The sequence below is a fragment of the Schistocerca americana genome, chromosome 2 (assembly GCF_021461395.2).
Source record: "Schistocerca americana isolate TAMUIC-IGC-003095 chromosome 2, iqSchAmer2.1, whole genome shotgun sequence".
NCBI lineage: Eukaryota > Metazoa > Arthropoda > Insecta > Orthoptera > Acrididae > Schistocerca > Schistocerca americana.
Window position 1 is genome coordinate 247,510,692 of NC_060120.1, and position 22,596 is coordinate 247,533,287.

General features: G+C 43.1%; 1 protein-coding gene across 2 annotated transcripts in view; it reads right to left on the bottom strand.

The window, feature by feature from the left end:
- LOC124595519 (adenylyl cyclase 78C-like) overlaps positions 1-22,596 on the bottom strand; it is a 736,208-nt gene that overhangs the window by 593,032 nt on the left and 120,580 nt on the right. For both annotated transcript variants that reach the window (XM_047134287.1, XM_047134286.1), the window contains exon 2: positions 8,167-8,293. The gene's annotated coding sequence lies outside the window, so the exon portion shown is untranslated. The remainder of the gene's footprint in view (positions 1-8,166; positions 8,294-22,596) is intronic.

Genomic DNA, 22,596 nt, shown 5'->3' on the forward strand with positions numbered 1-22,596 from the left:
TGACCGATGTAGTACTTGCCAACAGTGTAAATTTCGAACACCTTTTGTAAACGTAAACCGTTGTAGAAGTTTCAAAATTAATATTCTCGTTTTAACCAAGTAAGAACTGTTCTTATTGTGTGTCTCCTTTAGTCCCTTTTTGTTTTTGTTTACAGGCATTATGTAGTAAAGAGAACGTACGTCACTAAATGGATACGACGCAACTGAGAAGCTTATATTCTATTACTTGTGACGCAATACGGTAGAGTTTTGTAGTATAGTACGTTGCAACAAACCAGAGGAGACCGCGAGACCGGCAAATAAATAATAAACCTTCCCCAAATATGAATACATAAAAGTCTAACACAGTGACAAAAATACTGCCTGCCAGACGCAAGACTCGAACTCTGAGTCTCACGTGCTAAAGCCGTGCACGTGGGCCCACAGCCATGCGGGGATAATTGACACCGGTTGGGATGATCAGGTGCGACAGACAGATATGGCCAACCGCTGCACGTACGGTGAGATACGTCATGTGATGGCATGTTCAACATTTCTCACCCACTTCTGGGGTATTTACCAACATTTGCCAACCATTTGTATTATATTAAATTGTCTGAGTCAACTCTATCGCTTCAGGGGTTTTAAACGTTAATAAGAATCGCCCTGTATATACGCAGGGTGTCTGTTTTAACTTGAGACAACTACATATCGCATCGTACGAAAAAACCTAAGTATAAAGTTAATACCGATAAAGGGGACATCTGTCTGCGCTACAGCTGGCTTCCTCCTAAGCACCCCTCCCGCATGGGCGAGGTCAATTTTGTACTTTCAAATGCTGACCCCCCGCATTTTCATTTCATTTTCGGATTATACGCCAAAAAATACGTACGGTCACTGTTAACGCCGTAAATGCATATCCTCCTATTTCCATCTATTGTACTATAAATTTTTTTCCTTATTTTGTTACCTGAAGATATGACATTTCTGTGTCTTTATATATTGTAATTGTTTTACTGTCTGTATGTATATATTCATGCATTTATGTCGATGTATAATTGGTTTGTTTTGTAAATACTATTTGTATTTTTACGCTGGGTCTTGCCTAGGGAAAACTATGCTATCGAAAGATTACATCGATAGGTCGTGTGGAGAACCAAAGTGTTCAGGATCTTTGGTAGTGTTAACTCTGCCGCATGGAGCGCGGGCAGGGGGAGGCTGGCTGGAGTAGGGCGGTGGAGCAGGTGTGTGGTGTGACGCTCCCGCGAGTTGCCGCGCTTTTGGGGTTTGGCAGCATGTAATTGCGCTCGACTTGCTATGATAGTTTCTGACAGGGTGTCGCGGACCGGAAGCATTAGCTGGCGCACATCAAGAGCCCGTTTCGCCTGGTGACCGTGTCGAGAAGAAGGCGCGCCAACATCCAGCTTCTGCAACAGCGACGGCCGACAATGAGTGACTGTCGCCACCTCCTCGATCGACGACTTCAAATCTTCAATCAACCAACAAGGAAGACTAAAAGCACGTAAAGTTTTAGAACTGTATGGCAGACCTCAGCATTTCAAACTGTTGGAATAAAAAATACAGCAACTTAGCATGAACCTTTGTTGCTCATTGTCCCAATTGCATTACCAAGCAGGGTCCCTTCCTTTTCTGGAATGAACCCGAGTGTCTTTGAAATTCATACGCCAGCGTTAAAGTAATATCATTCCATTTCACTGCTTCAATTTCAAAGTTTTGTTAAAGTACTCATAGCTGGCTACAATATTTAGATTACACGAGCAGAAATTAAGAGTGCGAGTTTTGTTACCATATTTTAGCTTACCTGTGACTGCAGCTCAGCTTGGTACGTACTAAATTTTACTATTGTTAATTGTTCAGAATCATTTAATTCAAGTTCAAAGTTAAATCTCTTATTTCTAAATTACGTAGATTCAAGTAGCTTTTGAAATGATTGTTGAGGTAGCCCAAGACTAACCTTATTTTATTGAATTTCGTAGTGCTTCAGAAACAAAGTTCACTATGAATTTCAGTCAATAAATTAACTTTGTTTTCCAGTTTTATTAATTCTTTTGCTAAATTAAGTCAGAGTGTAGCGAAATTTATTACTTCTGACAAACATTCAGTTTTCACACACCAAGTGTCAACCTCCAGTTGCCACGCCTTTAGTGCTAATTATATGCGCATTAATCTTTCATTTTCAGTGATTATAGTAGTTGTCCATAGGACTGGCGACCGTAATTTTCCCCAAATCTCAAATATCTGATTAACTCCAGTTAATTGTTAACGTAACGACCGCACATTTACTTTCTTTATTAATTTTACCTTTTTCTCAAAATCAGTTTTCACCAATTTCATTTGCATTTTTCCTTTCATTTAGATGTAACCCTTTCCTCCTCTTTACCGACAAATTAACTTCGGTGACGATTGATTTTCCCAAATTTCCATTAGGTGAATGCGGTTTAATTTTTCACTGTCATTAAATTCGATAAGTGAGGGGGAGGTTACAACTGAAACAGTTGCTTGCCATTTGTGGTAAAGGGCGCCGTAATCGACAGATATCAGGTGTGCCTCGTTTTGCAATTAAGAACCGACTCATTTGATTCTAAGTTCCATTTACGATACACATGTATACCCTTGTGTTCTACCTGCTGATATTTATGTTTAAGACATACTTTAGTGTTGTAAATTTGATTCTACTACACAAATAATATGGCGAGATATTAAAATTTCGGGAAAAGAAGCTACTTGTATGGTATCGTCGTTTTCCGCTCCCTAATGAGTTGATTATAGTGAGCCCCCAAACCATCTGAATGCTTCATCTTCGGTGGCCGCCCTCGAACCTAACCATAAAGGTGACTGATCTAGGCGTGTGTTTCCATCCAACCGCCTAACTTGCGCGTTGACTGTGTATGGAGAAGTACGAACTACTCGACAGAACATTATAGAACGTATCAGAGATGCTTGGACAAACATTCTACCAGACTTGCTTCTGACTATAGACTCCTGAAGTGGGAAATGTTTCATTGTTACTAAGCTATCGTATATTTTACTAGTCCATATTCTGTTCGAAGAAAGTCGTATTTATAGTTTATGCATCAGCTGATTAACAAATGGCTTCGAGCACTATGGGACTTAACATCTGTGGTCATCAGTCCCCCAGAACTTAGAACTACTTAAACCTAACTAACCTTATGACGTCACACACATCCATGCCCGAGCCAGGATTCGAACCTGCGACCGTAGCGGTCACGCGGTTCCAGACTGAAGCGCCTAGAACCGCACGGCCACATCGGCCGAGCGCTGATTAACATTATAAGCTCTCCAGTGGTATGTCATTTACCAAATACGGACAAAATACCCCGTTTTACTCACCATACTGACAATACCAGATTGGAGGGAACCGTTAATTGGTACCAACTGTCATCGCAAATTTTACGAGGGTTTAGTAATCTGTGGGCAAGTCGCATACATACATTCCACGTACGAATTAATAAATGTACCGAAATGGGAGCTCTTCAGTTTGAGCGTTTCTGGTGAATTCGGCCGGAGTGGCCGAGCGGTTCTAGGCGCCTCAGTTTGGAACCGCGCGACCGCTGCGGTCGCAGGTTATAATACTGCCTCGGGCATGGATGTGTGTGATGTCCTTAGGTTTAAGTAGTTCTAAGTTCTAGGGGACTGATGACCTCTGATGTTACTCAGATGATAGTGCTCAGAGCCATTTGAACCATTTTTTTGCAATTATGGTGAGAGGCAAGGAGATTTACTAAAATCAAGCATCCCGATGGGAACATCCACGTCATTGTTCCAGGATCAAACTAAATGTAGTTTCTAACCTGATATTGAAACAGACAACCGTATAGTACTGTGGAAACAATTTTATTACACTAATGTAAATTCCGAACATAAACATCAGTCGTTAGAATGCAAAGGTCTACACTTCCATCGTAAATGAAATGCGTCGTTCCTTAATTGCAAAAACCGGCACTCTTTATATTTGTCGATTACAGTGATATCTGTCTGGAATGAGAAACAATGCTTTGAGTAAACCGTGAATGTATTTTTTGGCACAGAAACAGAATATAGGATACAATGGAGGGGATGGGGTACCAATCTGAAAATACGAAGCACACACTGCTCACGTACGAGGGGTGGTCAGGACGTGACCAGTTGTAGCACAGGCAGATGTCTTAATAATACACTACTGGCCATTACAATTGCTACACCACGAAGATGACCTGCTCCAGACGCGAAATCTAACCGACAGGAAGAAGATTCTGTGATATGCAAATTATTAGCTTTTCAGAGCATTCAAACAAGGTTGGCTCCGGTGGCGACACCTACAACATGCTGACATGACTAAAGTTTCCAATGGATTTCTCATACACAAACAGCAGTTGACCGGCGTTGCCTGGTGAAACGTTGTTGTAATGCCTCGTGTAAGGAGGAGAAATGTGTACGTTTCCTACTTTGATAAAGGTCGGATTGTAGCCTATTGCGATTGCGGATTATCGTATAGCGACATTGCTGCTCGCGTTGGTCGAGATCCAATGACTGTTAGCAGAATATGGAATCGATGGGTTCAGGAAGGTAATAGGGAACGCCGTGCTGGATCCCAACGGCCTCGTATCACTAGCAGTCGAGATGACAGGCATCTTATCCGCATGACTGTAACGGGTCGTGCAGCCACGTCTTGATCTCTGAGTCAAGAGATAGGGACGTTTGCAAGACGACAACCATCTGCACGAACAGTTCGATGACGTTTGCAGCAGCATGGACTATCAGCTCGGAGACCATGGCTGCGGTTACCCTTGACGCTTCATCACAGACAGGAGCACCTGCGAGGGTGTACTCAACGACGAACCTGGATGCAGGAATGGCAAAACGTCATTTTTTCGGATGAATCCGGGTTCTGTTTACAGCATCATGATGGTCGCATCCGTGTTTGGCGACATCGCGGTGAACGCACATTGGAAGCGTGTATTCGTCATCGTCATACTGGCGTATCACCCGGCGTGATGGTATGGGGTGCCATTGGTTACACGTCTCGGTCACCTCTTGTTCGCATTGTCGGCACTTTGAACAGTGGACGTTACATTTCAGATGTGTTACGACCCGTGGCTCTACCCTTTATTCGATCCCTCCGAAACCCGATATTTAAGCATGATAATCCACGACCGCATGTTGCAGGTCCTGTACGGGCCTTTCTGGATACAGAAAATGTTCGACTGCTGCCCTGACCAGCACATTCTCCAGATCTCTCACCAATTGAAAACGCCTGGTCAGTGTTGGCTGAGCAACTGGCTCGTCCCAATACGCCAGTCACTACTCTTGATAAACTGTGGCATCGTGTTGAAGCTGCATGTGCAGCTGTACCTGCACACGCCATCCAAGCTCTGACTCAGTGCCCAGGCGTATCAAGGCCGTTATTACGGCCAGAGGTGGTTGTTCTGGGTACTGATTTCTAAGGATCTATGCATCCAAACTGCGTGTAAATGTAATCACATGTCCGTTCTAGTATAATATATTTGTCCAATGAATACCCGATTATCATCTACGTTTCTTCTTGGTGTAGCAATTTTAATGGCCAGTAGTGTAGTTTCTAATCGTCGATGAATGCATAAATGCAGGCCCTCTATTGTGGTCAAGGGAATTTTGGAGCATTCTTCCTGAAAAATACTGTCACGTCCAGGCAACGATGATGGGGGTGGATAGTGATGACGCTCCCTTCTCTGCGAAGTAAGACACATATGCTCAGTAGTATTGAACTCTAGCGACTGGCCGGCCGAAGTGGCCGTGCGGTTAAAGGCGCTGCAGTCTGGAACCGCAAGACCGCTACGGTCGCAGGTTCGAATCCTGCCTCGGGCATGGATGTTTGTGATGTCATTAGGTTAGTTAGGTTTAACTAGTTCTAAGTTCTAGGGGACTAATGACCTCAGCAGTTGAGTCCCATAGTGCTCAGAGCCATTTGAACCGTTTTTTTCTAGCGACTGTTGTGGCAAGAGCAGACAAAAGAAGTCCTGGACGATGCGAGATGTGTGAGCAGGTCTCCTATTGTCTTGGAACACAGCACCACAGCTGGGGAACAAACTTCGTAGCCTAGGACGGATCTGATCAGCCAAAACGGTCACATAATTCTGGGCAGTAAAGCCACATTACAGAGCCCCCAAGAGAGTCATGGAGGACCTCGATATCTGTACCCATATCATCACCGAACCCCGCCATATTCCACTCTTGGGACGTATTCGCGACCAGAAGTTGGAAACAGTGGTTTTCTTCCATTCGGCACCACGTCTTCCTGTTATAGGCATGTGGTTTTGGAATTCCAGCTCTCCATGGTTATGGAGGTCCCCTCGTATTCCGCTGACGCAATCTTCCGCTCTGGAATGACTTTTTCAGCTCTCGTCATCTTATTTTTCATCGAAATTCTCTTCAGTGAGCGTCTGTCTCGATCACTCAACATCTTCCACTTTCCCAGTATGCTGTATAAATCTACGATACCGTACCTATTGAAACACAAAACATTTCAGCTCCCTTGGTCACGGAAGGGCCCACCATACGAACATCAACAATTTGCTCACGTTCAAATTTACTTAGCTCCGAAGTAATCCACTCACAACACAGAGTGCTGTTCTTGCCATTCCGAGGTGCCATTCGTGGTTAAATACAACAGCGCAACCTGCGAGCTTGGTTAGCGTCTGCATTTGAGTTCAAGGATTCATTTCTCGCGGCGTTAACATGGTTTTGTCCAGCCCTGTATTTACAAAAAGGTCGGAGATATCACTGGACTTTTATCACAACATCGACTGACTAATGTGGTGACTAGACAGACAGCCAAATCATATATGCTAAATTAGCCAAAATAAGTCCACTAGTATCAAACGTTGACCTTAATTTGAAGAAGAAATTTATAAGAATGTACGTTTGGAGCACGGCATTGTAAGGTAGTGAATCTTTGAGTGTGAGAAGACAGGGAAAGAAGAGCATCAAATTGTTTGAGATGTTATGCTGTAGACAGATACTGAAAATTAGGTAGACTGATAAGATGAGAAATGGGGAGTTCTCGGCAGAATCGGCAAAGAGAGGAACATTTAGAAAACTTTGACAAGAAGAAGAGACAGAACAACAGGACATGCGACAACATTCGATAAGGTATCAGAGAATTACATGGTACTAGAGGGAAGACTACAGGGTGAGAACTGTATCGGAAAACAACGATTTGAATATACCCAACAAATAATTGAGGAATGAAGGGGTTGGAACAGAAGGGGAAGTCATGACAGGCTACGTCAAACCAGTAGAAGACAGTTGATCTCTCCCCCCTTCCCCCCCCCCCCCCCAAACCGAGAAAATAATTCTTTAAAGTGTTCCGGAACCATCACAGCTTTCCATTCTAATGTGACGGGAGTATAAGGGCTAAGGCACACAAAAACAAAAGTCGCTATTGAAGTGCAGTCAACCTGGTAGATAGGATAACAGATATGGGTAGTCATCTTGAGTATTAGTAAACCGCTTCAGTTGTATTCAGTCCTTTATTGTTGGACCAACACCGGTTTCATGGTACTAAAAGAGACATATTCAGGCGAAGATCTGTAGAACAATAAATCAAGAAGAAATAACAATCTTGAAAAGTTTACAAACTTTAAATGAGAATATTAAAATTTTAGTACTCTAAAACTAAACTCCGTCCGAACACGTCATGAAGGCCCAACAGTACCGCTCTCCCGGCCGTATGTCAGTTTATGAGACCGGAACCGCGACTTCTCAATCAAGTAGGTCCTCAGTTTGCCTCACAAGGGCCGAGAGCACCCCGCTTGCCAACAGCGCTCGGCAGACCGGATGGTCACCCAACCAAGTGCTAGCCCAGCCCGACAGCACTTACCTCCGGAGATCTGACGGGAACCGATGTTACCACTGTGACAAGGCCGTTGGCAAAACAAAAAAAGAAGAAGAGATAAATCGAACCCTGTCTCAACAGTCACGCGTTTGCTGTCGACTCGTATTTGGACTGACGTAACAGAGTAGTAGGGCAGAGCTCTACTAATGAACATTACCTATGAAAGCTGAGGAGCATACGATGCGTCACGTAGATGCTTATCGTAATATACAGGAATTATCGCAACACTGTGACTGACCACTGAGCATGTCGGGTGGGCAGCGACAGAACGCGCGTTATTTAAGGGTACTCACCTGCGGCGGACAACGTGGTGGCAGCAAGTGGGTCTTCAGGATCGCCATCACCTGCTGGGCTGGTCGCCTCAACGGCAACGACAGCGTCACCAGCTGCTGGGGAGTCCCCGTCTGGTTCGGAACAGTCCTGCGAACACAAAACAGCACACGTTGGGCGTAAAATGAAGCACTGCAGTGTTCAGCGTCACTAGAGAGTAACATTTCTATGAAAGCATTAGGAAAATTCTAAATTTTTTTCCATACTGGGGGTCGAATCTGGATTTCCACCTAATTGCGAGCGGTTGCCTTAATGACTGTGTTGTCCGCGCAGTACACAGTGACTCACTCATTCGTTGCCGCCGATTCTATGATTTCCCAATAGATATTCTCCCGTCTGGTATGTTGGTAAAGCACAGCTCTACGGCATCGGTAGAGTATCCTGCTACTGATCCTATGTATAATCGCTAAGTGATTCTAAGGCTTTCATTCAGTGCCTAATTGACGGTCTGGTGTGGCAGTTGAAGATACCAAAACGAAAGCCGAAGTTTTGAATTTCACGTTCAAAACATCGTTCACGCAGGAGAATCGAACAAAAATACCTTCGTTTGGCCATCGAACATACTCCAGAATAGACGAGACAGTAATAAGCATCCTTGACATAGAGTAAAATTCTAAAGATATGAAAGTAGGTAAGTCACCAGGCCCTGATGTAATCCCAATTCGGTTTTCAAAGAGTTCTCTACGCCACTGGTGCCTTACCTAGACTGCGTTTATAGCGAATCTCACGCACACAGCAAATTCCATAATTCAAAATTTCCGGAAAGTATTTGACACGGTGCCCCATCGCAGGTTGTTAAGATACGAGCCTATGGAGTAAGTTCACAGATATGTGAGTAGGTCGAAGACTTCTCAAGGAATAGAACGAAGTATGTTGTCCTCGACGGCGAGTGGTTATCAGAGACAAGGGTATCGTCAGGAGTGCCCCAGGAAAGTGTGATAGGACCGCTGGCCGACGAGGTGCGCAGTTATCTGGGGTTATTTGCTGATGATACTGTGGTGTACGGTGAGGTATCGAAGTTGAGTGACTGTAGGAAGATACAAGATATCTTAGACAAAATTTCTAGGTGGTGTGATGAATCGCAGCTATCTCTAAATATGGGAAAATGTAGGTTTATACTGATGAGTAGGAAAATGTAATGTTCAGATACAGCACTAATAGTGAATTGTTTGACACAGACACATCGGCAGGGTGATGGCGACCCCGACAGGCACATCGTTTATATATCTGGGAGTAAAGGTGCAAAGTGGTATGAACCGCGGCGAGCACTTGAGGACTGTGGAAGGGAAGGAGAATTGTAGACTTCGGTTTATTGGGAGAGTTTTAGGAAGATGAGGTTCCTCTAATAAGGAGACCGCGTATAGGACGCTGGTGTGACCCATTCTTAAAAACTGGTCTAGTGCTTGGGATCCGCACCAGGTCGGATTAAAGGAAGACATCGAAGAAATTCAGAGGTGGGCTGCTAGATTTGTTACCGGTAGGTTCGAACAACAAGTAAGTGTTACGGAGATGCTTTGAGAATTCAAATGGGAATCCCTGGAGGGAAAGTGACGTTCGTTTCGAAGAACACTATTGAGAAAAATTAGAGAACCGGCATTTTAGGCATACTGCCAAAGTATTCCACTGCCGACAACATACGCTGCGCATAAGGAACACGGAAGTAAGATACGAGAAATTAGGTCTTTTGTGTTAGCATAAGAGCCAACACTGTGTTACGAGTGGAGGCCGAAATGCACGCGTTTTAGCTCACGCAGGCTGGCGTGTGGAGGGAAGAACTATACTGACGTGAGGTCTGGAACATGACAAGGAATGAGAATTCAGAAAGCGGACATAATTAGTTTGATACTTAACTTTAATCCATTAATGATAAACGTCGCTCTTGACGGTACATGATTCACAATATTATCTGTTCAGAATACATTATTGAAGATAATAATTATAGTAACTGAATATGGCGCCTTGCTAGGTCGTAGCAAATGTAGCTGAAGGCTATGCTTAACTGTCGTCTCTGCAAATGGGAGCATATGTAGACAGTGAACCATCGCTAGCAAAGTCGGGTCTACAACTGCTAGGGAGTCTCTCTAGAATCGACCTGCAGTGTGGCGGCGCTCGGTCTGCAATCACTGATAGTGGCGACACGCGGGTCCGACGTACACTAACGAACCGCGGCCGATTTAAAGGCTACCACCTAGCAAGTGTGGAGTCTGGCGGTGACACCACAAGGTCCTTTACGGTAGCATGTAGACGATCGTTTTTCCCTCGTAATATTTGTGAGTGGAACAGGAAAGGAAATGACTAATAATGGTATAGAGTACACCGTAAGGTGGTTTTCAGAGTAACTACGTAGACGTGGGTGTAAATGTAGACAAAAGATTATGACCACTGCCCTACGGGAGACTGAATGCCGCTTGGCAACGCTGGGGGCACATGACGCGGGAAGGAATGTACGTAAGCAGAGGAGGGATGAATGGGAGATTCGTCCAGCAACGATATGGGCCACAAATGGGGAAATCCGCTGATGTAAACGACTTTGACAGAAATAGATTCTCACTGCACCAGAGAACGACGCACACCTCGGAAATCGCGAAGTTGGTCAGCGTGCTGCCGTTGTAGGCATCTATGGGAAGTAGTTGAATACTGTGACAACAGGAGTGGACTACAAGGTCTTAACATCCAAGATGTGGTATCATAGACTGATACACTCTTAGTGGCGTCTTATAGTTTGCAACGGAAATGCACGTTTCAGGCAGACGCCTGTAGCAGTCGCTCAGGGACCCATCGGAGCCAATGATGCACGCCCGCTGAGCCTTGCCTTCAATGGCTCGGGCTGCGAGTGATCTCTACCGCCACAGTATAGGATGGCCGGCGGCAGCTACATGGCCCGCTCTCAGTCTCAGCCCTCGACAGTCGCAGTCTTAGACAGCATTCAACACTTCACCTGTGCATTAGTAGTGGAAACCTCACACTGCATGATGCTCTTCAGTTGCTTCTTGTAATAGCTGGACTGTATTGCTGTTTGTGCTTTAATAAAGTTCCTTTGCAATCCTTGGAGAAAACTACAAGTTAAGTAAAACTTTTGGTTACTAAATTTACATGTTCGCTAATCATTTATAATCCTGTCCAGCTTCTGTACGACGGCAGCTGCTGGAGAAAACTACAAGTTAAGTAAAACTTTTGGTTACTATATTTACATGTTCGCTAATCATTTATAATCCTGTCCAGCTTCTCTACGACGGCAGCTGCTGCACCACCCTGTAGCCTATCTCTCCTTACCACTGAGTTTGAAGTAGTACTCATCACAAGGCTCATCAAACGACATTGAGGTCAAAGGCTTGTCCACTCTGTAAAACAGAATAAATGGCATTTGTGAAAGACCCGAGGATATACTGCTGGTGAACGGACAAGTGTTTCAAAGAACACCCATCGACGCCACTTTTCAACATGATGCTCCGAAGCAGATGACAGCTTTGTGTTCACGTGTTGACCCAATGACGTTGTCAGTTGAGGATTGCAATGGGCATCGATCCGAGATTAGGGAGGGTGATGTGGAAACGTAATGACTGATCGGATGAAAGACGTTCGTTGCTACACCAGACTGATTGTCGTGTCCAGATACATCATCAATCATACGAACGGCTGCTCACGGATGTTAACCAGTGGGGCAGTGTTATTTTTGGGGACATTCACCCAGGCTTCCATAGGATCTGTAGCAGTAGTCCAGGACACCATGCCAGCTGTGGACTACGCCACTTCATGCTTGATGTTTTCCTTGATGGCGACAGTACCAGGGTAACTGCCCATGTCGAAGGCCGGAATTGTGCTACATTAGTTTGAGGAGCACGATAGTGAACTCACGTTGACGTTTTGCTCACCATATTTACCTGATCTGAGCTCTATGGTACACATGTGGGACACTGTTGTGCACCTGCCCATTGATTTAGAACTGTGTGATCGGTGCATAGACATTTGTCGCCAAATACCTTCCTAATCCTACCAAGGATTTGTTGAATCAATGCCATGCAGGAAGGCTGGCGTATTGTGCTCTCAAAGTGAACCAGTATGCAATTCAGTGGGTGATATACACTCTGTTTATACGTTATACGAAGTCCTCGTCCATACCTTGAAGGCCTAACGGATGTCGACCGGCCGCTGTGTGATAGCGTCATGCTAATGCGCTGTGCACGGCACTCCACCCTTCCGGTCGTTTTACCGATTTACCAGATCGTGACGCCGCCACTCCTCTTTCAGGTAGCTCATCAGTTGGCATCACGAGGCTGAGTGCACCCCCATACCAGTACTCCTACAAAGGAAAAATCCTTGGCAGTACCGAGAACCGAACCCTGGTCCTCCATATGGCATTCATCTGGGCTGATCATTTAGCTATGGCTGCAGACAGGTGGTATACACTAGTTGATCGAAAGAATCCGGACACCTATTGCTGGACATTAATATGAGGTACGTCTACCCTTTGCCTTTATGACGAACTCTACTGTGGACACTTTCAGTAGGGCGTCTGAATGCCTCTGCGAGAATGGCAGCCGAAACCAGAGAAGGCAGCAACATCTGACTCTGGGGTCTGGAACGTTGTTGACTCTCTAACGCATTGGGTTCAGGACAGTGTTCTGAGCAGGCTAGTCATGTCGGGAGTGTCATTCTCCACAAACCATCGCGCCACAGTGGCTGCCTTTTGCAGGGTGCATTTCATGCTGATACAGTCATCGTCTCCGAACATTTCCTCTACTGTATGCAGTACATAATGCTGTAAAATGTATTCACATGTTTCCACATTTAGCATTTCTTAAGTGTAATAAATGTACCATGCCCTATCCACGAAAAACATCCACTAACGCCACCTCATTCGTACCTCACTGTTGGCACTACACTTGACTGCAGAAATGTGTGGGTTATGAGGAGGAGCCATTGTATTCCAGTCTCTTAGCTGGCTGGATTGCTAGTAACGCTTTGGATCTCACGAGTCATTCCTTCCACTGATTTCATGAGGTTTTTTACCAACACGCTCCGCAATGCTCGACAGTCCATATCCTTCAGTACATGAAATCTTTCTGGTCTTTGTTTAGCAGTGGTTGTCCTTTCGCTTTTCCCCTTCGCGACTAGATCACCAATAGTCGACTTGAGCAGCTTTAGAGGGTTGAAATCTCCGTCATGGATTTGTCACTAAGGTGACATCCACTGACTGATCCACGTTCTAAGTGAATGACCTCTCTTGATGGACTTGTTTTGCTGTTATTATTTCTCTGTTGACAACAAAATACTCTAAATCTCCTTATATACTGGCAGGACGGACTCTTGTAACGTCTAGTGATTAATTCTGCGTCAAGTAGGAACGTCTTTTTATCGGAGTGTGTAGGTGTTCCAGGCATATGAATAAAAATAGTCCTATCTCGTTTTAAATGTCAGTAATAATTGATGTTCAAACCGCAAGATAAGAATTTAAATATAATACACTGTTAAACACTATATTAGAATTACTGACTCTGTAGTCTATTAATCCGCTGTAAGATATTTAATTCAAACTTCGTTTTAGTATTTAATTTTCCAGCTGCTCCGCCGTTTCCGCGAGCAGGTGGGAAAGTTGCTGACGGTTCCGATATCGAAATCGAGCCGTGCCCAGATTGAGGAAGCACTTAACGTCCGCCACGCCCTCCTGAGAGCACCAGGCAGAACTTCGGAACACTGACCCCTGGCCCTGATAGCCCCAACAGTTTAAGGCAATTTCCGCACTTTATGGGATGGCGCGCTATTAACTGCTGGGCTCCAGACCGTGAACTGGCGGGTTCAGATCCCATTACCACCATAGTCATATTTCACAATGGATACTTTGCTTCGTTTGACAATACGTCTTACAATGTTATTTCACGCCTCTGTTATGTACACCTTGCTTGATGTTATCTTGTGTAGATGCAACAGGCGTATGCTTTATTTCTATGCTGCTCGCGCTATTCTTTTGTTCGACTGTCTCATTTATGTTTCATTCGTTTGTCTTCTTTTGGCTCGTTATTCGATCATTTTTATCGCATTTTGTTAGACGCTTTAAACTGTACTTGAGCGTTTTATAACTTGTCATTTAAAATTACGGTAATATGTTTCAGGATGTCATATTGTCACTTATCCAAAGAAACAGGTAGACCTGCCTATATCGTGTAGGGTCCCCGCGAGCACGTAGAAGTGTCGCAACACGACGTGGCATGGACTCGACTAATGTCTGGAGTAGTGCTGGAGGAAACTAACACCCCATGAATCCTGCAGGGCTGTCCATAAATCCGTAAGAGCATGAAGTGGTGGAGATCTCTTCTGAAGATCACGTTGCAAGGCATCCCAGATATGCTCAATGACGTTCATGTCTGTGGAGTAAGCTTACCAGCGAAAGTGTTTAAACTCACAAGAGTGTTCCTGGAGCCAGTCTGTAGCAATTCTGGACGTGTGGAGTGTTGTATTGTCCTGATGGAACTGCCCACGTCCATCGGAGTGCACAATGCACATGAATGGAAGCAGGTAATCAGACAAGATGCATATGTGCGTGTCACCTGTTAGGGTCGTATGTAGACGTATCAGATGTCCCGAATCACTCCAAATGCACACGCCCCACACCATTACAGAGCCTACACCAGCTTCAACAGTCCCCTGCTGATATGCATCGTCCATGGATTCGTGAGGTTGCTCCATACCCGTACACATCCACCGTTCGATACAATTTGAAACGAAACTCGACCAACCAGGCAACATGTTTCCAGTCATCAACGGTCCAATGTCGGTGCTGATGGGCCCAAGTGAGGCTTAAAGCTTTGTGTCGTGCAGTCATCAAGGGTACACGAGTGCGCCTTCGGCTCCGAAAGCCCATATCGATGATGTTGCGTTGAGTTCTTGCAGGATCTTTTACCGGCCGCAGCAATGTCAGAGATTTGATCTTTTACCGGATTCCTAATATTCAGGGTACACTCGTGAAATGGTCGTACGGGAAAATCCCCACTTCATCGTTACCTCGGAGTTGCTATTGCTCGTGCGCCGACTATAACACAACATTCAAGATCACTTAAATCTTGATAACCTGCCATTGTAGCAGCAGTAACCTGTCTAACAACTGCGCCAGACACTTGTCGTCTTATATAGGCGTTGCCGACCGCAGCGCCGTATTCTACCTGTTTACGTATCTCTGTTTTTAAATACGCATGCCTATACCAGTTTATTTGGCGCTTCAGTGTATATTCACGGAATACATTTCACCTATCTGTACATTTTCACTTAACTGCTTATAACAGAACTGATTTTTGCGGCAGCTGCACCCCAGAGTCTTGTGAATTCATAGCACTGTTCACATGGTGACCCTGCCGACACTGTGGCCTAAATCGCGACTTATTTTTCATGATGATCGACGGTGCATAGTCAATTACATTTGTATTGTTTGACGAAGGCTTTCTAACTGAATTACGTTAGGAGATTTTTATACAGGTACGCATCGTCATACGTCAAGTGCATTTATTCTACATGTATGAAACTAATTCTTTTCATTACCTCATACTTCATTGTTTTAATGTCTAGACTTCCCATTAGTTATGTTCTTCTTCAAATCTCAGGGTGGTCATCACTGACTATAATCGATACTCTGTAATACCCTTTTCAAAAAAATTTATTTTCCATATGTGTGTACCAATATTTGTATCGATATAAATGTCGACGATTTTGTATGTAAATGCTGGAGTAGTAAAAGAAGAGGCAGCTTTAAAATTTTTTAAAGAGCAGCGAGGAGAAGCCTGGCTGTTCGCACTTCATTTTCTGCTTCAGCTATCGTAATAAAAGCATCGTGGGCTGTACCTGTAAATGATTTCATAATATATTATCTTATTTCGAGTTATTTATGTGCTTCTTTCTTATTAATCCTCCACAAGTCTATGGGCAAAAATTTGTTGTCAAAGACTGGAATAGAAGAAACATAGAGTACTCTTCATGAATCACCACCTTTATGTGGTCAAAAGGTTTGTGTGGCTCAGTAGTCACAGTGCTAAGCTGACGGGAGGTATGCTCCCGGTAGGTTCACTAACGCCACACTTATCGTTAGGCGAGGGGTCAAACAAAACGTGGTAGGCAACTACATGGCCCTTAGCTGAAGCCGAAATTGCTTCTACTTACTTCTTTTTCTTTCCTATCGGCCTCTTTCGATTAGCTCTTGCTTTTTTCGCCCCGACTGCATTAGTTTACGAGGCCCGAACATGTCTTTCATTTTGCTCGTCTAGTCTTATCTAACTGATCAAAATCCCGAAGATGGAAGCGGGTTGTTCCAACACAACAGGGAACAGAAAAGCCTAGGGGAGTAAACCCAGAATGAAAATCGTGGGATCTCACCGGCACTAAGATGACAACCTCTCCACTAAGTTGTCCCTTCGCGGCGTTCGTAACAAACAAGAGGGAAAATTCATTACCAGCAGAAACCAGACAAGCTAGGATAAAGTTGTGTGTTAAATACTGACGAACTGAAAATGAAAAATGGCAAGAAACGCAATGCGGTAGAATTAGTTTTTGGCATTTGGATAATGATGATGTTATGCACTTCCTGGATCCATATTTTTTGCGCGACTATATTGCAACTTGTGATTTTGATTTCAATTTATGCCCAGATTTCTTAAACCACTACGACAATTGCGTTAACTGTATGCTCAACAAGGCTAGGACAAGTTTAGGTTGTTTGTATAGTGTCTAAATTATGAACACCGACCATAACGATCTGTCGAAAAGCACATCTATACAATACCATGAGCTGCTAACAAATGTACGTGTTTTTTCTACCGTCATATGCAATTCGCCTGATGAAGATAATCGGACCGCTTGAAAGTCGTTGCAAATAAAGGTTTATTTACTAGCAGCCCGTAGTGTTACATAAAAATGACTTTTTTAAAAATATTTATAAGCCTGCACAGGTATTATCTTTATATTATATTGACGGTCGTTGTATTATCGATCTAATTCTTGTGCTGTGAAGTGTTTCGTCAGTTGTTTTCAGTTTATGTGTGTGAAATCACAATTTGATTAATTTAGAAAACTCCATAAATAAATGATTTTTTTCAATATTATACGATTATTTGTGGCCTTAGAGCTATATGCCCTTCATTGCAGTCCATCCTAGTATGAGAGGGGCGAGAAATTGAAAGAATGAAGTGGAATCCGGAAGCACTCCTTGCACATTCGTGTTCTTAATTCACTCATTAGTTTTGTAGCTGTACGTAATAAAATGGAAAAGGTCGCTTTAATGTCTGCTAAATCTGGGCAGTAAACTGTCATGTCTATGCTCCTGCAGTATTTCCATAAGAGTCTTGTTCTCTACTCCATCGTTTAGGTATTATTGCCCCTTTGGGCTTAACAGTCGTCTTCAGTGTGTCGTGGGCCGACCTCGACGTCTAATTCTCATGGGAATGTAATCCAACGCTGACTTGAGGAGTATGATATTTTCCGTTCTTTGTAAGTGATCAGTCGAATTTCATATTTTATTACGCGATAATTCTGTAATTATTTAATTCTTTCCTAATATCTTCATTTCGTATCCTTTAACTCTCCCTAAGAATCTAATTTCTGCCGATTGTATTTTTTTCGGGTTTTTGAACCATTACTTTATAAAGTTTCATTTCCGTTTCTTTCTTGAATTTATTTTTGAAAGTTCTTTGAAGGATCCCACATATACATCGAAATGTGCTATCGTTTTGCTCAATGTTCTTGTCTCATTATAAAAACTTATGTCACAGCCAAGGAATTTGAAATTCAATAGTTACTTTCAAATGTTGTTTTCTAGTACAATCTTTTATCTGACTGGCCATTCCCTTTAAAAGCTAACATTTTCGTTTTATTATCTGAGATTTTAAAATTATTTGTTTTACATAGGTTATAAACGAATCTCTGTAACTCTGTCTCAACCCTTCTGAAAATTATTTGATCGTCTGCAGATAAAAGTGTTTCCGAATAGACACTGTTTGATAATTTAATTCCTGAATCTGCTAGAAATTTCTATTTCTTTAAAATGTCGTCAATATACACACTAAAAAGAGTAGGCTATAGGGTACGCAGTTTTCTAACTCTTGAATTTACTATAATCCGTTCACTTCTTTTAATTTCTGCTCGTGTGATAAAGTGGTAACAATAATAACAACGACAGTAATAATATTAACACTAAAAAATCGAACGTGGTGTGAAGAATTCTTGCACTTGCGGAGAGAACGTTAAGCTGGCTCCGAAGTGCCCTTAACCGCAGACACGACAAATTTTCCGATATCCGGTGTCGAAACCAGGCGCTGTACTGTGTGCATGATAGGTACTTTTTTGCAGGTTTTTCCTGACAGACCTGCAAACTGGAGCTGCCACCATTGGCCGGGAACAAAGGGAACGTCGAAGGGTTTCCTCTATCGGTTCCCCATTGCTCTCCACGTCTGGTGGCCGTTGTACTGTGCCTCTCTACTTGCCGTATGAAGAGGAGGGGCGATAGCGGAGTGAAAAATTCCGCCCACATCCTACCTCATAATATGTACAGCATGCGGTAGGTCTAGAGAGTGAATATCACAACATTCAAAGAGTAAATTCAGGAGGCAAGGAAAGAACATTTCAACTGTCTGCGTTGTACATTTATTTTCTGAAAACCACAGTGAATATACGGACGGTACTTTCCACTGTATGGCGTAATAAAAATTATAAACACTTGGTCGTAAAAAAGATTTGAGAATTGATTATTAAAAAATGTAGAAAAATTAAGACAGTGCCTTTAATGCTTCAGGTGTTCAGCGTAGTCTCTTCCACTTACTGATTACAACGCGCAGAAGGACCATACAACTATGTTAAACTCTCAGAGAAGTCCTTTGGGATGTTTCCAGAATGAGATTTTCACTCTGCAGCGGAGTGTGCGCTGATATGAAATTTCCTGGCAGATTAAAACTGTGTGCCGGACCGAGACTCGAACTCGGGACCTTTACCTTTCGCGGGCAAGTGCTCTACCGACTGAGCTACCCAAGCACGACTCACGCGCCGTCCTCACAGATTTACTTCTGCCAGTACCTAGTCTCCTACCTTCCAAACTTTACAGAAGCTCTCCTGCGAACCTTGCAGAACTAGCACTCCTGAAAGAAAGAATATTGCGGAGACATGGCTTAGCCACAGCCTGGGGGATGTTTCCAGAATGAGATTTTCACTCTGCAGCGGAGTGTGCGCTGATATGAAACTTCCTGGCAGATTAAAACTGTGTGCCGGACCGAGACTCGAACTCGGGACCTTTGCCTTTCGCGGGCAAGTGCTCTACCGACTGAGCTACCCAAGCACAACTCAAGCCCCGTCCTCAGGCTGTGGCTAAGCCATGTCTCCGCAATATCCTTTCTTTCAGGAGTGCTACTTCTGCAAGGTTCGCTGGAGAGCTTCTGTAAAGTTTGGAAGGTAGGAGACACTGGCAGAAGTAAAGCTATGACGACGGGGCGTTAGTCGTGACCATCTTGTCTCACAGTGGAATACATTATGTATTAATGGTTACTTAATTTTTTTCAATCAGCCTCGTTTTCATCTCACTGCCAGTTAATGCAGAGGGGGACTTCCCACTACATCATGCATTTGAGTTCAGCCATTGAGCGCAGAAAACATGACTGCTTAAATACGCGTCTGACGCGGTCCAACTTAGTGCGATCTTCGAAGTGCCTATGGGGAGAGATACGCGATAGGCTATAGTAAATTCCTTGATTCCGAACTTAGAACTAGTTCTTTAAATTACATAAGTGGGCTACCGTGCAGTAGTTGAAGTCTATCTTCAACCATTTGCCAGTTCACAATTTGCAGCATTTGCGTGAGGCACTCCCATAGATCAATCAGGATCTTCCCATTCGTTTTTGATATCTTTGTATACGTTGAACATAACGCGTCATTCGCATTTGGTATGGGCTTGACACAATCATCTAGGATGGATCGCACGCGTGTTTTATAAGCAATCTTCTTAGAACAGCATATTAACAATGTCCACCTTCTTCAGCTTCGATTTAACCTATGTGCTTATTGCATTTCGTAACACCAAAATTTGTTTGAACCACGAAATTGTAGGAGTTGACTGATTCCAGTTGTAACTCACAGGTACTGTAGTCATCGTTTGAGAGTTTTGTGGAGTTTTATTTTTGGATTTGTCAACAATTAAAGCATGTTGCCATTCTCTGCACCACTTTGTAATCTCATCAAGACATGACAATATCTGTGGAGCTTCCTTCAATTAGTACGTCACACTAGACAATAACATCATCAGCAAAAAGTGTGAAATTATTGTTATAGATGTTTGTCACGTGGTTACAATAAGAAAGGAAAGTAAGGATCGCAAAACATTTTCCTTAGGAACGCCTAGAGTTACTTTCCCTGTCGACTATGCTCCATCCAAGATAGCGTGCTCTGTCCTTCCTACGAAAACTTACGGACTTCAATCACATATTTCATTAATAAACCTTTTTGAATTGAGCGAATGGTGTTCAAAAATCAAGAAATACTGTATCTTCATAGGTTGTTTTCAGGATATCACATGAGACAACAACGTGGTGCCTTGACAGAGAAGCGTTGGCAAATGACGAATGTCTTTTCCTCCTAGCATCATAGTGTGTTCAGCATCTGCTAGGACTTCAGGCCATGGCTCATAGTGGTTGAAGGAAACCTAATGACACAACGGTCCTGCATCCTCATGTATTGTCTCTCAGTGGACAGTTTCGTAGAGTCATTTTTCAGCAGGATAACGCTCGTCCTAACATGCCACGTGCTTCTATGTAATCTGATATAGAGGTAGTCGCCAGATCTGTCCCCGATACAGTACGTGTAGGATCAGCTAGAACGTCAATTGCGCCCCATTGTCAGCATCCACAATGAAACGGACCATTACGATAATTCTCATTTATCGTTCCTTTTCAGTTGCACCTGCACATTGCTCTGATATGTAGTTCTGAATAGACAGGTCGGTCTGCAGACGCAACTACTTAGATCTTAAGATAATCCAGAGTGATCGAAACGTGTAATCTCATTAAAAATGTGCAATTGAGACGGAACGATAAATGAGAATAATCGTAATTTTATACATCGTTACTAAATCTCTCAAGACGTTTATGTCGACTATAGTGTATCTAGGACCAGTCATAAAATTTGTAACCAACTTGTCTCATGTGAGGATATAACAGCAACGACATTCTTCAGCTTTACGAGCCTTCCCAACAGAACTAGTGAATGCATTCAGGCAACAGGGGGTGCAACATCATATTGATAAGTGGGCTCATACTGCCAAGCTTTCTTTTTTATGTGACTATTTTGTAAACACATATCATGACATATTCTGTAAATCGTTTGCCCTCTTGTAAGAAACTGATATGTTCTCCCCCCCGCCCTTTGTTCCCTTCCACAGTCAGATTCTAGGTATGTCTCTGAGTATAATGCTTAATAACCAATGCAGGTGAAAGTTTTGTGAATTTTTCGTGTTCATTTATATTAATAATTTAGATCCTTTTTTATAATTGTGGGGCGACTTCTTCTTCCACGAAGAAAAGCCTTTTACAAATTAGTGACATCGTCGAGTACAGTCCCCGTTCTAAAGACTACACTAATTCAGTTAGTTTTCCCCGGCGGGTTACTGACAGAATTAATCTGTCTCTTCTTCTCTCTCGAGGATCTTTTCATCTGAATCATATCTTCCCTTCTTACTTGCTCCAGTTTTTGAGAGAATCATATCTAAAAATATCCTAGATATTTATTGTTTCCTTATTGTACAATTGTTTTAAGCAAAGAAGAAAAAGAGAGTGAATATTTGAGTTTAATACCGTCGATGGTAAAGTAGTAGGAGCAGCTTAGCTGTAATACTTTACTCACTGTAAATACTAGGTTAACAGTATTGCGGTAAACGACAATAAGATTGAAAGTTAGCAAGCAAGTACGACATGGATGACGCACACAAAAGCAGCGTCCATGGATAATTAAATAAATAAATAAAGCAGCTGTAAAATTAGAATAAAACTGTTACAATTCTTAAAAACGTACATCTGCGTGAGTAGTAGAATGCTGTGGCACTGAACTAAATAAACGTACGTTCAAAAACCACACAGCTATAGTGAATATTCATACAGGCCAATAAAAAAAACCCTTAACATTTGAGTGCAAGCATGGTTATCATAGGATTAAAACGCATTATAACCATATAAAAGGACGATAAAAAGAAGGTCTAGAGCCAGTGGTACACACTGAATGGCTCTTAGGTTAGAGTGTGAGAATATCTTCATTTAACAGTTTTACTTGAGTGTTATTTACGGTTTTAATTAAATAATTCGTGTTGGTTAGAGCCATGCCTTACAACGTTTACAGCAGAGTTACTTAACAAGCCTCCTTTTTCTTCTCATAAGCTGCGACTT